Source organism: Chiroxiphia lanceolata, chromosome 1, assembly GCF_009829145.1.
Source record: "Chiroxiphia lanceolata isolate bChiLan1 chromosome 1, bChiLan1.pri, whole genome shotgun sequence".
Taxonomy (NCBI): domain Eukaryota; kingdom Metazoa; phylum Chordata; class Aves; order Passeriformes; family Pipridae; genus Chiroxiphia; species Chiroxiphia lanceolata.
In genome coordinates this window covers 151424447-151436244 of record NC_045637.1, presented here as the reverse complement: position 1 = coordinate 151436244, position 11798 = coordinate 151424447, and the positions used below count along the sequence as shown (strand labels likewise).

General features: G+C 46.6%; 1 long non-coding RNA gene across 1 annotated transcript; it reads right to left on the bottom strand.

Moving 5' to 3' along the window:
- Positions 1-6485: 6485 nt before the first annotated feature.
- LOC116780607 lies at positions 6486-11444 on the bottom strand. Its single transcript, XR_004354533.1, has 2 exons — positions 11324-11444; positions 6486-7089 (listed from the first exon to the last, which is right to left on the bottom strand). It is a non-coding gene; the product is annotated as an uncharacterized LOC116780607 (long non-coding RNA).
- Positions 11445-11798: the final 354 nt, after the last annotated feature.

Sequence of the window (11798 nt, the reverse complement as noted above, 5' to 3'; positions counted from 1 at the left end):
TTTTGCTTATGTATCTGCAGTTGCTTGAACTCTGCCCCTTTGTTCATTACTTCAGCCACTGACTCATGTTGATTTTACAGCTTAATGTTTTACTAGTTTACATTTTTAAGGTTACATCTGAATGTAATTTTTAGGTTTTTTTAATTTTAGATTTGTTTTAAAGCATTACTGGGGATGAGGCACAGACAGAAACATGCCCCTGCTTCTCTCCCACCCACCCTGTCAGTGAATGATCCTTTCACCAGGGATGCTGCTGCTGGTTCCTCCTGGCTGGCAGCAGCAGCCCTTGACCTGAGCACGGGGAAGCTCCTTCACGCATATCACGTTGGCATCAGGAGCCATTTTTAGATAAACCCACTGGGCTGGATGTTTTTTCCTGCAGAAATAACTGCTGCCATCGTGCCAAGGTGACATTTGCACCTTTCTGTCTTGCTGGAACAAGTGAGAAGTCTGCGGGCACTGGAGGAGGAAAGTTGAGCTGATGAGGGGGGTTCTAAATAGTTTGTCTTCATGTCCTGTTGCCCTCGGGTCTCTCCTGCAGAAGTGGAGACAGCTGCTTGCCTCGGGCTTTCTGCATAATCGTTAAATGTTAATTGTAGGAGAGTTTCAGGAGGCTGCTTGATCCCCGGGCGCTCCGGGGGCTCGGTGAACTCTCATACTCTGGAGTGCCTATAAACATCAATTATGGGTCATTACTTGCAGGACCAAACCAGATCCCGCTTGCCGGGAGAGCTGGAAGGGCTCTGGTGTCTGGTTTGGGGAGGAGCTGAGGCAGAGCTGTGGACGCTAGAGGGAGGCCATGGCCCGTGCTGGCTCCCTGAGAGGGATCTGCGGGGTGGGATGGGGAGAGACGGCCGGGATGGGCCAGCTGGGCACTGCCCCCTTGTCCGGGATGCAGAAAACAGGAGTGGGTTCTCTTCCTCTGCCCCCTGCACTCTCTTTTGGGGAGGCTGTACCAAAAGCAGCGAGAATTTTGCCAGCTTGAACCCGGTGTGGTGTCTCCTGCCTGAGTCCTGGTGGGTGGTTTGGGACCTGGTGTGTTGCAAATGAGTGAAAAATAACAGCAGGAAAAATAATGACGTTGGTAATAGATGATTTGGTGATCACCTGACAGGGAAAATGTTGGTTCTGGAAGATAAAAGCAAAAATAGGAGCTGAATTTCTAAACCTTCTGAATTCTAGTAGGTCATATTCCAGTTCGTGGTGAAAGATGTTGGGATCTTGATACCACCCTACTCGTGGTGCCCTGGCCTTTTTTTTCTGCCTGGCTCAGACACCAGACAAATCTTATTGCTGTGGGACTGTTGCTTTATTTCAAGCAGTTAAAATTTGTCTTACTGGCTAAAATAATCATTTTGGAGTAAAGTAACAGCCCTAAAACATAAAATATGCTTTAAATATGTGCCCTATTCTATGTAAACCCCAGAGTTTATGCACTTCTGACACTTTCATATCAGCCTTGTCATGATAACTTCAAGTGTGACATGAATGATACAAAATGTAGGTATTGTGGCAGTGGAGTTCTCCTTCCCTCTTTCATGCTCAGCGGAAGGTCAAAATTTTTGAAAGCCTTTAAGAAAGGGACTTATAAAATTGTGATGTTACTTTTTTTCCTACTTTGTCCCCCATTGAAATTGTCCTAGTTGGATCTGTTATTACCAAATCATTTATTTTTATATACAAACTTATATATTTATATTACTTTCTATTCTGATACAAATCTGTGGCAAAGCATCCGTGTTTATAGCCATTCTGAAAATAGTCAATGATTCTGTGGGTTTTCTCCTCAAAGGAACAAACTTTTACTACTTGTGAAAACATTTTAAAATAAAGAATGAAAACCCAGCAGGCTGAATCTCCTTCTTGGGCATCAAGGAATAAAATTTGGTCTCAAAATGAAGTGTAAGTGAGGAATGATACGAGATAGTTCTGTATTTTTTTTCATGTTTTGGCTAAATAACTTCAATTTTGGCTAAATAACTCCGTAACAGGGAGGTTTTGGCTATGCTGGGACAGGGAGAGGTAGAGTTGTGTCATTCCAGGAGGAAAATTATCAAGGAATTGTACTTCAGACACGTGTGGTTCCTCTCCAGGCTGCGTTTTTGGCTTTGTGGTCTGTGTCTGTCACTGTCCTGGATTTGCTTCAGTTCTGGTACCCAGGAGGCTGGAGGGGATGGAGCCAGGATTCCCCTGGGATTTTGGGCCATTAACTCCTGCTCTGCACCCTTTCTGGAGGCCCTGGCAGGGACATATTGCAGTGCAGGGATCCAGGGGATCCTGCCAGCTTTATTTCCTCTGGCTCGGAGTCAGTCCAAACCAGGGAAATAACTTACAAACCCAGCAGCTGTCAGGCCAAGGCCCTGCCACTGGAAAAGACCAAGGATCACTGAATCACGGAAGTGTTGGTTGGAAGGAATTCCTGGAGGTCAGGGACGAGCTGCTCTTCCCAACAGGAGGGGCCACACGCTAATCCACTTGCAGGACCATGTTCCCTATAAAGCATATGAAGTTGTGTCTCTGCTATGGCTACTATGAGAGAACATATGGACAGTGATATGGAAACCATCCCTGGATATATTCTAGATAGAAACTGCTGGCAAAGAGCAGCCTGCTGGGAGAATCCCACTTCTGGAAATGCTGGCATCCCATCACTTCCAGTGTGGCTTTACACCACTGCCCTGTTCCATTTGGAGAAGTTAATGACTCTTGCCCGTATTTGAGCACGAGCGCAGCTCTGAGTCAGGTGGGGTCAGGGGGTCCTGCTGCAGCAGCTGTTTTCCAGCTGTCATTCCTCTTGTGCCAAAGAAATATTCCCAGTCCTCTGTTTCACTTTGGTGCAGGAATGTTGGTGCCATTTCCTCGTTTACTGCAGGACAATGTTCACCTGGTGAAATTCAGTAATGACCACAGTCTTCTCAGCCCCAGAGATGGAGGGTGAGAGGTCAAGTACTGACCTCAAAGGATCAAATTCCATCCTTCATTAACACTGACATGAAAACAGTTGTGTTACCATGATGGAGGCACTGCTTGCTCCAGAGAGCACACTTACAGCAATAAAATTAGCAGAGGGAAGAAAGTGTAATTGTGCACAAAAAATGGCTCAAAAAATGTTGTTTGAGCATCCTGGAAACATATTTTAATAAGGCAATAAAAAACAAACCCCACAAGGTTCACACTGCTGGGAAACACACTCATAGAGCTTATTAAAGAGCATCTCTCAGACCATTTGGGGCTTTACGACACATACTGTGTACAAATATTTTGCTAAAGTTAATTTCTCTAGGTGTTACAACCGTTTTTGAATCCCCACTAGAACTTTGAGATGAATTTGAACCCAACCCAACTTCTTGATCAGCACTATCAAGCCTAGCCCTGGAAAATTTGTTTTCTAGCAAAATCTGCAGTCATGGGACTGAATACTGTTGTATTAGCTCTGGGGCTGTGCTGCTCTGCGAAAAGGTTAATTAACTGAAGGTGTGTTTAAGTCTTAAGCTGTTCCAAAGTCTGATTTACAAACAATGCATTTTCTGTTCCATAGCAGAGCCCGGCTTAGCAGTGCCTTTCCCTCCTCCCATTCCTGCTGATAAAGCCACTCCTGCCGTTGCAGAGGTTGGGGCTGCCCATGCCCACTGGGCAGTGGTTTCTTCCGTCTCAGCTGCATAAGATGGTTTCCACAAAAGGATGGGATGTATCCCTGCAGCTCAAAGCATGGAGGTTTCGGCAGCTGCAGCTGGATTTTCTTCTGCCTGGCAGGCAATGGAGGGGTTTTGATTCCCATTTCCCCAATTCCCAGTCTTGCTTAGGTTGGGTTTCAGTGGGGCTGGACTGGAAGGAGGGAACAAACATTTCTGCACTGGCCATGAAACAATTAACTAAGTCTCTCTACAAAAGGTTGCTTGGAAATTTTTTCTCCTCCTATTTCTGGCTTTCCCATCACCCTCCAGAATGGGACAATGCCAAGTGTCTGGGGCTGAGCCCAAGGAAAGCACGGCTGTTCCATCCTGTGCTTTCAAGCCTCCCCTTCCCAGCAGAGAACACAGAGAACCCCCAGTGAGGAGGCAGGTGGCAGAGGGCTGGTAGCACAGAGGCACTGGGAGGAATGTGCCAGGCTTTCCTCAACAGCCAAGCATCCAAACTCTCCCTGGACTGGACAGATTTCGTAGAGCTCTCAGCCCTTCCGTGCATTCCCACAGGGAAAGAGCAAAGCAGTGTGCCTGCTGGGAACCAGCCTCAGGGAAAGGTGCAGTGAGTCCTAAGGGAATGGCTGCTCCTTCACCTGTGCTGAGGGAACAGGAGGGCTCTGGGGAAGATGCAGTAGGTGACATGGTGCAGGACCAGGAGGAGGAGAACCCTCGCTCCAAGCCCAGGGAGAACATGCTGTCTCAATGCTACCAATCTTCCCTGGTTTGTCAACGAAATCGAAGTCATGAGGTGACAAAATGGGTATTCATCCACTCTTTAGGATGCCACAGTTAGGAACCCATGGGAAATATGTTCAGGCAAATGTAGGGTTAGGACGAAGTGAACTTTCACAAAGTTTTTGCAGCATTTTTCTGGCTCTAATCTTCAGCTGTGTTCGCCTTCTGTCTGTGTCAGGAGAACGAGATGTACAAGCTGCGAGTCCTGAGGTGCTTAACTGCTCATGTGCCAGGCTGTTCCCTCAGAAAATAAATACCATTCAAGAGGGGAAAAACTGGGAAAGTGAACCTGAAGGTCCATGTGCCATTCCCTGTCCCACTAGATCCATGGCAGACCCTTTACAGCAGTACTTTCAAAAGTGTTCAGAAATCGGGTGACTGCTTCAAAACTACTGAATCATGAAAGATTTAGTGTTTGATTTTTGGAAGTGCTTGGCAGAGACTCCCCCCCAGTGAAATATACAGGGAAAAGAGATTTAAAGTGCTTTGAGATGAGGAATAAAATGGACATTGGCCTTAAAATGTCAACGTCTCAGCATCTCTAAAACCTTGCACAGGTATGTAAAGAAGACAATTTATCAATATCAGTAAAGGGCTTTTGAGATATTCAGAAAGGCAAAGAAGAGAAGCATCACGTTTTTTACTTTAAAGCTATTTAGTCTTAAAATTAATATTCCCTGGTTTTCCTAACAGTTATTCTTTAGCCTCCTTGGTGCCTTCACCTCTCCTGGCACTGCACTTGGCATCTGCTCAGCCGTGTCACCGAGCAGCAGGAGAAGCTTTTCAGGTTTTCTCTGGGAATCTCGCCTCATCAGCATGCTGCTCCCGGCAGACAGGCTTGTCTTCAGCTCCAAGACATGCATATTGATCAGTCATTTCCCTTTGTTACCTTGCATCCTGCCATCGATTTTAATTGTTCCCTGCTGAAGAAGAGGAAGCATTCAGTACACGCACAATTGCCAGCGATGGAATTTTGCTTTCCACACCTTTTGCCAGAGGGTGCCCGCTCTAAGTCCTCTGGAGCTGTGGATCTCTCTGTCTCTCTCTCAGCCAGCAGCAATCTGCACAGATTATGCAGCAGTCAACTTTTGTCTATTAAATCAATTTCTGATTCTCTGTGACAGCTTTCCCTGCTGCATGATTTCACACTTCAGTTTGTGAGGTGCCATGTGGGTTTTTTTCTCCTTTTTTTCGAAGGAGCAGTGCTGATAATCCATTTGCAGATACCTTACTCATGTAAGTTCCCCTTTCCTGCTGCTGTCCTCAAGGGACTTGAACAATTTCAAGTGACTCCTAGGAAGTCTCCTCTCCTGGTTCCTCATCAGCCCAGGGGGCTGATCCTGGGCTGTTCCCTAGAGCTTCCTCTGCTGCTGCTGAAGTGGAACAGCTTCTCCAAGACAAAGCTGTAGCTTGGTCCTGTACCTAATAAAGAGATGAATCTTCCCATCCCCATGGTGCAAAATACCAAAGCTGGGAGCTGCTGTGATTCATTAATTCCTCTCCTTCTTCCTTCCAAAATATCTTCCTAGATTGTTCCCATCTTTTAAAAACATTCCTGCACTCTCAGAGGGCTTTCATTACAAATATTTCCTGAAGGCTCTGTATGGAAGGGCCGTGGTCCCCTCCAACTGTCTCTCTGATTCTAGGTTTTCCTTTAGATACACAAAAAGAATCCTATTTTTAGCAGCTAGCAGTCAATGGCAAAGGAATTCATGAGTAGGGAGGAAAGGATGTGAACTATCCAAATAGATTTTTTTTCAAAGGAGATCTCTTTACATTCCTATCACCACAGTAGTAAGCCATGAGTCACTGTTACACTGAACTATTAGACTATTATTGTAAACTCATGTCATTAGAATCTGCTAATGTGAACCACAAACCTTGCCTGGCCTCTGCTTCTCTAGGTTCAAGAAGATATTGGCCATTTATAAGGATAAGAACAATATTCCCTCACAAATCTTATTCCCAGATGACAAGAATTGAATGAAATCTTATCCAATCCTATCTTTCTATTCCTAGGGTTTCTCTTCTCACTGCCTTTCAAGAGAATTCCTCTTGCTCCATTGCAATGTTACAAAAGATGTTTTATTTTATTTCTTCAAAGTTTGCCAGCTGTAAATGGGGTCCAAGCACTCCCAGCTGACAGAGTATCCATGCTGTGCTGCACACCTGGGAGCAGCAGTGTCTCCTCCAAAAACTGCTTTCTGTGCTCAATCTTGCCATGGCCAATCCTCAGGAGGAGACTGGAGTATCCAGAGACTTCTCTGCTTCAACAGCAGGTGGCAAGGAGGGGATACTCTCCAAGATCTCTATCAGGGGTTATGTCCAGACATGTCAAAATGGCTTTAAATACACAGGCAAAGCTTTAAATCATAGAACCAAGAGTCCTTGGCCACCCTTCATCAGCTGCAAAGAGTCAGCCCAGACGTATCCATTTGTCCATCAGGCTCTGGATGCTTTCATCAGGGTTATTTTGCACTTTCAACAATGAAGGGAAAAGCTCTAAAATATGTTCTCATCCCCTGTCCTGCTCAGCTGCTTAGAAAGTGCTTTATAATGGAGATTTACTCCCCACAGAAGATGCCAGTGGGAAAACCTTTCTTCCCTCAGGAGCTGTGACATTCCCAAGCCAAAAAGAGGCACAAGCATGTGAAGTGTCTTTCATTGGCTTCTGTAAAGACAAAAAGGTATGGAGAAAGCATTAGTGTAAACCAGAGCAGAGGGCTGATTATTAAGCTGTGGTTCAGGTATGTGATAATCAAGATCTTGCTATAATTACTTCTCAAACCTAGCATTGATTTTATGTTAGATTTGAAGGAGGCAGCAAAGCTTTAATTTGTTACAGAGAGGGTTAACTGCCTTTCTGTTTATATACTACGAAATCATAAACTTATGAGAAAAGAGTAAGAAGAAGAACCCTGTCTTGGTCAAAAACTCTTCACTTGTTTCCCGGAGCTTAAAAACTGGGTGATATTTTCAGTGGAGGAAGTAAAAGAACAGCACAGAGCTCCTGTTGAGAGGCAGAGTGATGAGATGAGAAGTGTGTTTGCAGAGCCAAAACTGATTTCAGTAAACACCCTGTGAAAACCAGAATTCACCTGTTAAAACCGGGCCTTCAGCTACTTGACTTTAAAGTGACCTCAGAGCTGAATTTAAAACGACTTAGCACACCTGGGTTCAGTGAAGGGGTGGAGATACAGAGTAGCATACAGGATCCCTCAGGAAGGTGTGGCTTAGAGTGGCATTTGGCTTGTGTTTTGAAAACAACTACTATTAAAAGCTTGCTGTAGTTGGACGGTTTTAAAGCACTGCTCCTCTGCTGCAGGGTTCTCGCTTAATTTCTCCAAACCCAAAGCAAATCTGCCAGGAGAAAGCCCTGGAGAACAAGTGCAGTGCCTGCCTTTGTTGACTGGAGAGGAAACTGCCTTGTGCTTTGTGAAATAATCAGCTGCTGTTTGATAGAGTGAGGTCCCTTCAATAAACCTGGAAGTGTTTCCACGAAGAAAGAACAGCAGGCAGATTTTGCAGCGGAACAAGGTCAGGCATTCTGCTCGCCGACACGCTCTTGCCCGGCTCTGAGGGCAAGAAAATGGGCATTGTTGGGCTCCCCTCAAACCAGGCCTGTGCCAGGCAGTTCCACAGGCACATTAACTGCCATTGTTTGCTCCAGCCGTGGGAGCCAATGCACAGGCACTCACAGAGGTCTGTGATGCCTTAAAGAGCCTTTAACCAACAAGTGCTGCGGCCCCGAACGGCACTGAGTTGTGACAGCAAATGTCTCTGCGTGGCCGTGCTGAAAGAGCAACTTCAACCCTAACAAGAAGAAAATGACATATCTGAGAGGCTACACAACTAGAAAGATGAAATCTGCAGGGCCTGGATACACAAACTGGAGTTTAAACTAGTTTTCTACAACCCAAGTGTGGATGAAGTTAGTCTATGTTCATCTTGTGATGATGATCATAGAATCATAAAACAGTTTGGGTTGGAAAGGACCTTTAAAGGCCATCTAGTCCAACCCCCCTGCAGTGAGAAGGGATATCTTCCACTAGACCAGGCTGCTCAGAGCCTGGTCCAACCAGGCCCTGAATGTTTCCAGGGGTGGAGCATCCACCACATTTCTGGGAAACCCGTGTCAGTGCCTCACCACCTTAATTACAAAGAACTTTTTTCTTATATCTAATTTAAATTGACCGTCCCTCAGACAGGCCATTCCCTGCTGCCTTTTGCAAGAGTCCCTGCTAAAAACTTTGTCCCCATTTTTCTTATAGGCCCCCTTTAAGTACTGGAAGGCTGCAATAAGGTCTCCCTGGAGCCTCCCCTTCTCCAGCCTGAACACCCCCAGCTCTCCCAACCTATCTTCAGAGCAGAGGGGCTCCAGCCCTTGGAGCATCTTCGTGGCTTCCTCTGGACTTGCTCCAACAGGTCCATGTCCTTCCTGTGCTGAGGATCCCAGAGCTGGAGGCAGCACTGCAGGTGGGGTCTGACAAGAGAGGAGTAGAGGGGCAGATTCGCCTCCCTTGACCTGCTGATAAAATCCATAAACAATCAAGGACCCTTTCCAGGTACTAAAGGTAGTAATGTCTGTGTGCTGAGTATCACAGCCACCAATCTGTGCATTAAACATCAGCTTTACGACAGCCAAGATTCCATGGACGGAAAAACCAGGCAAAGAGCTGCACAGTGCCAGTAAGTTTTGTTGAAACAATAAGTAATTGGCCCAGAAAGGCAGGAAACCATGTGCCTTACGAGAAGGGGAGCATTTTGTGTGAGAGCATGTGCCGTGTGCCTGGTGTGCCAAGGCCATTCACAGTGGAACACGAGCCCCAGGACATCAGTGAAACGCAGGAGTCAGGAGAAAGCCTCTACTCTGCAGCCCAATCCATGGGAGGAGGGCACTGCCTGCCCTGATCTGTGATATTTTACTGGAAGTCAAAAAAAATCAGGAAACTCAGCTCTTGAGATTTTTTTTTTCTCAGGCTCCAGCCTTTCCACCTGAAAGACGTCTGGAGTTTTTCCACTTCGTGGTCTCCCCTAAAGCCCGGTCCAGGGAGGAGGTGGATACACCAGGAAACTGCTTTTCCACTTCAGATTTCAACTAAAATTTCTCGTTATTCCAACAGAGCACTTGATTCAGCAGTACCACTTCACGGGCTCTTTTATAAATAGAGGCATTGCCTCTGCCCTGAGGAGCTCACAGCCTACACAAGGCAGGCAAAATAAAGCAAATCAGGAAAAGTAGGATGAGCAGAAACGATGAAAGAGGAGAAGGTGCTGCTTGGAGGCCCGAAGTTGGCTAAGGAATAAAAGCTCTGTGGAATCCAGCTCCATTTTCTCATCCGTCAACAGACTCAGGTTGGAACAACCCTCTGAATGAATGAAACAGCAACCCCTGACTTTTGAGGGACTAAAAATGCTGAGTTCGTTTAAAAAATAATACAAAATTTATGGGAGCTGCAGTCTGTGCAAATGAGAGATTTGGGTTAAAAATGTGGAAATGCATTTTTCATTACAGAGCTGGAGAACTAAAATGCAGCACTCAACCCTCTGTGCTCGTGTAGCCACTGGTGGTCTTGTCAGTGCACGTTTTAAATTTTAATTCCAATCAAAGTCTGGGGTAATTCTTAAAGAACAAGGTTCATTGTGGACATAAGCCTGCCGCAGTGGTCTAAAGAAACAGAGATTTAGCATTGCCTACAGGGGGAGGATTTTCAGCCCAAAATCAGAGAATCCAAAAGATGGTTCTTAATTTAAACCACTGTGGTAAAATTAACCTTATAAGTCTCTTTTTGTTGTTGATGTCTGGCTCAGATCCATTTCTAACATGCTGTTAGCTATCAGAAATATGAGAGTGGTTACCCGAGTGCGTGCTCTGGGGTAAAAGCTGTTTTTAATTGCTATATAAACTCCTTTTATAACATGGTTATGAGATCACAGAGATAGTTCTGAGCAGTAATTAAAGCATATTTAGCAAATACTAAAAATTGCTCAGCAGGGGAATGTTTAATGCACACAAGCAGGAAAACAAACAGGTTTTCAGTTGGAATTGCTTTATGACAGAGTTGTGGAGTGCCTGCACAGCAGTGAGTGAGATGGGGCTATGGGGCTTCTGCAGGACACAAAGAAAGGGTATAGGAAGGAGTTGGTGTCCTGCATTAGTGCACAAGTGAAAACACTGTGGTCAGACCATGCCTTTGGCAATGGCCCTCCACAAAGCCTGGTTCACCAGAGGCATCTCAGGAATTTGTCCTAATAGGCTAAAAATACATATAACTGATGTTCTTTGACTCGCCTGACATCAAGCCACACAGGAAGAACAGTGACCAACAGAGAAGAATGAAACCTGATACTGAGATTCCCAGTTGGTTCTCCTGATGGTTATTGACATGCCTGGTGACAGTGAGATACTGTTTTATCTCTTTTTATGCTGGGGGAAAAAAAAATAGATCTTCAACTTGCAAACATTTTAAATGTATATATGTAAGTGTGTGTGTATATATATATGTAAGTATATATAGATATGTATATACACATACACACACACATAGATCAGCCTTTGTGGGTCCATGGTGCCACTCAGCCTCGTATTCCTCACTCTTTTAATCCCAATTTGTTCTCCCCAGTGACCACCAGATGTACTCCTGAATGCATCCAGACAAGAAAGCTTCAGCCACGCAGCCATGAACCACAGGATGAGGGTGCTGGACATCCCCACGAGAGTGTAGGGTCACATCCAAGAACGCTGGAATTGCAGCATGGAGCAGGCAGAAGGATACACTGGAGAATAGAAGATGATATTGGCCTCCTTCTCGGAGGCAGCGAGAAGAGCAAACCTCTTGATCCGCCACACCCCGGGGATTATTTTTAAACACGGAATGTGCGCCTGGGCCGCGCTCCACACCCACCCTCGGGCTCTGGATCCCCTCAGGGCAGGATCGGGCCCAGCCCCGACCCAAGGCCCCGCGGGCACAGGGACCCTGGAGACGGGCAGCACTTGATTGACAGCCGCTCCACCAATAGGAGCGGCGGATCCGGCAGCCGGCAGTCAATCACCGCCCGCACTGCGCCTTAAACCGCCAGCCCCTCCCACCCCGTGCCTGAGGGAGGGGCCGCTGCGCGCCGCCGCCATCTTGTGTGTGGCATCCCCGCCCTTCCCTTCTTTAAGGACTCCTCCTCCGCCCTTCGCTTTCCACACCCCCCATTCTCTCACTCGCCCGTCCCCCGAGGGCGGTGGTGGCGAACCGAGAAAACCGTGGCGTAGCCGCGGTCGTGGCGGCGGGAGTGTGGGTGGAGGGTCGTTCAGCCACGCTCAAGATGGCGGCGGGCGGCGCCCCGGCCGCGGCGGGCGGGGCGCACGCGGGTGACGCGCGGCGCTCCGGG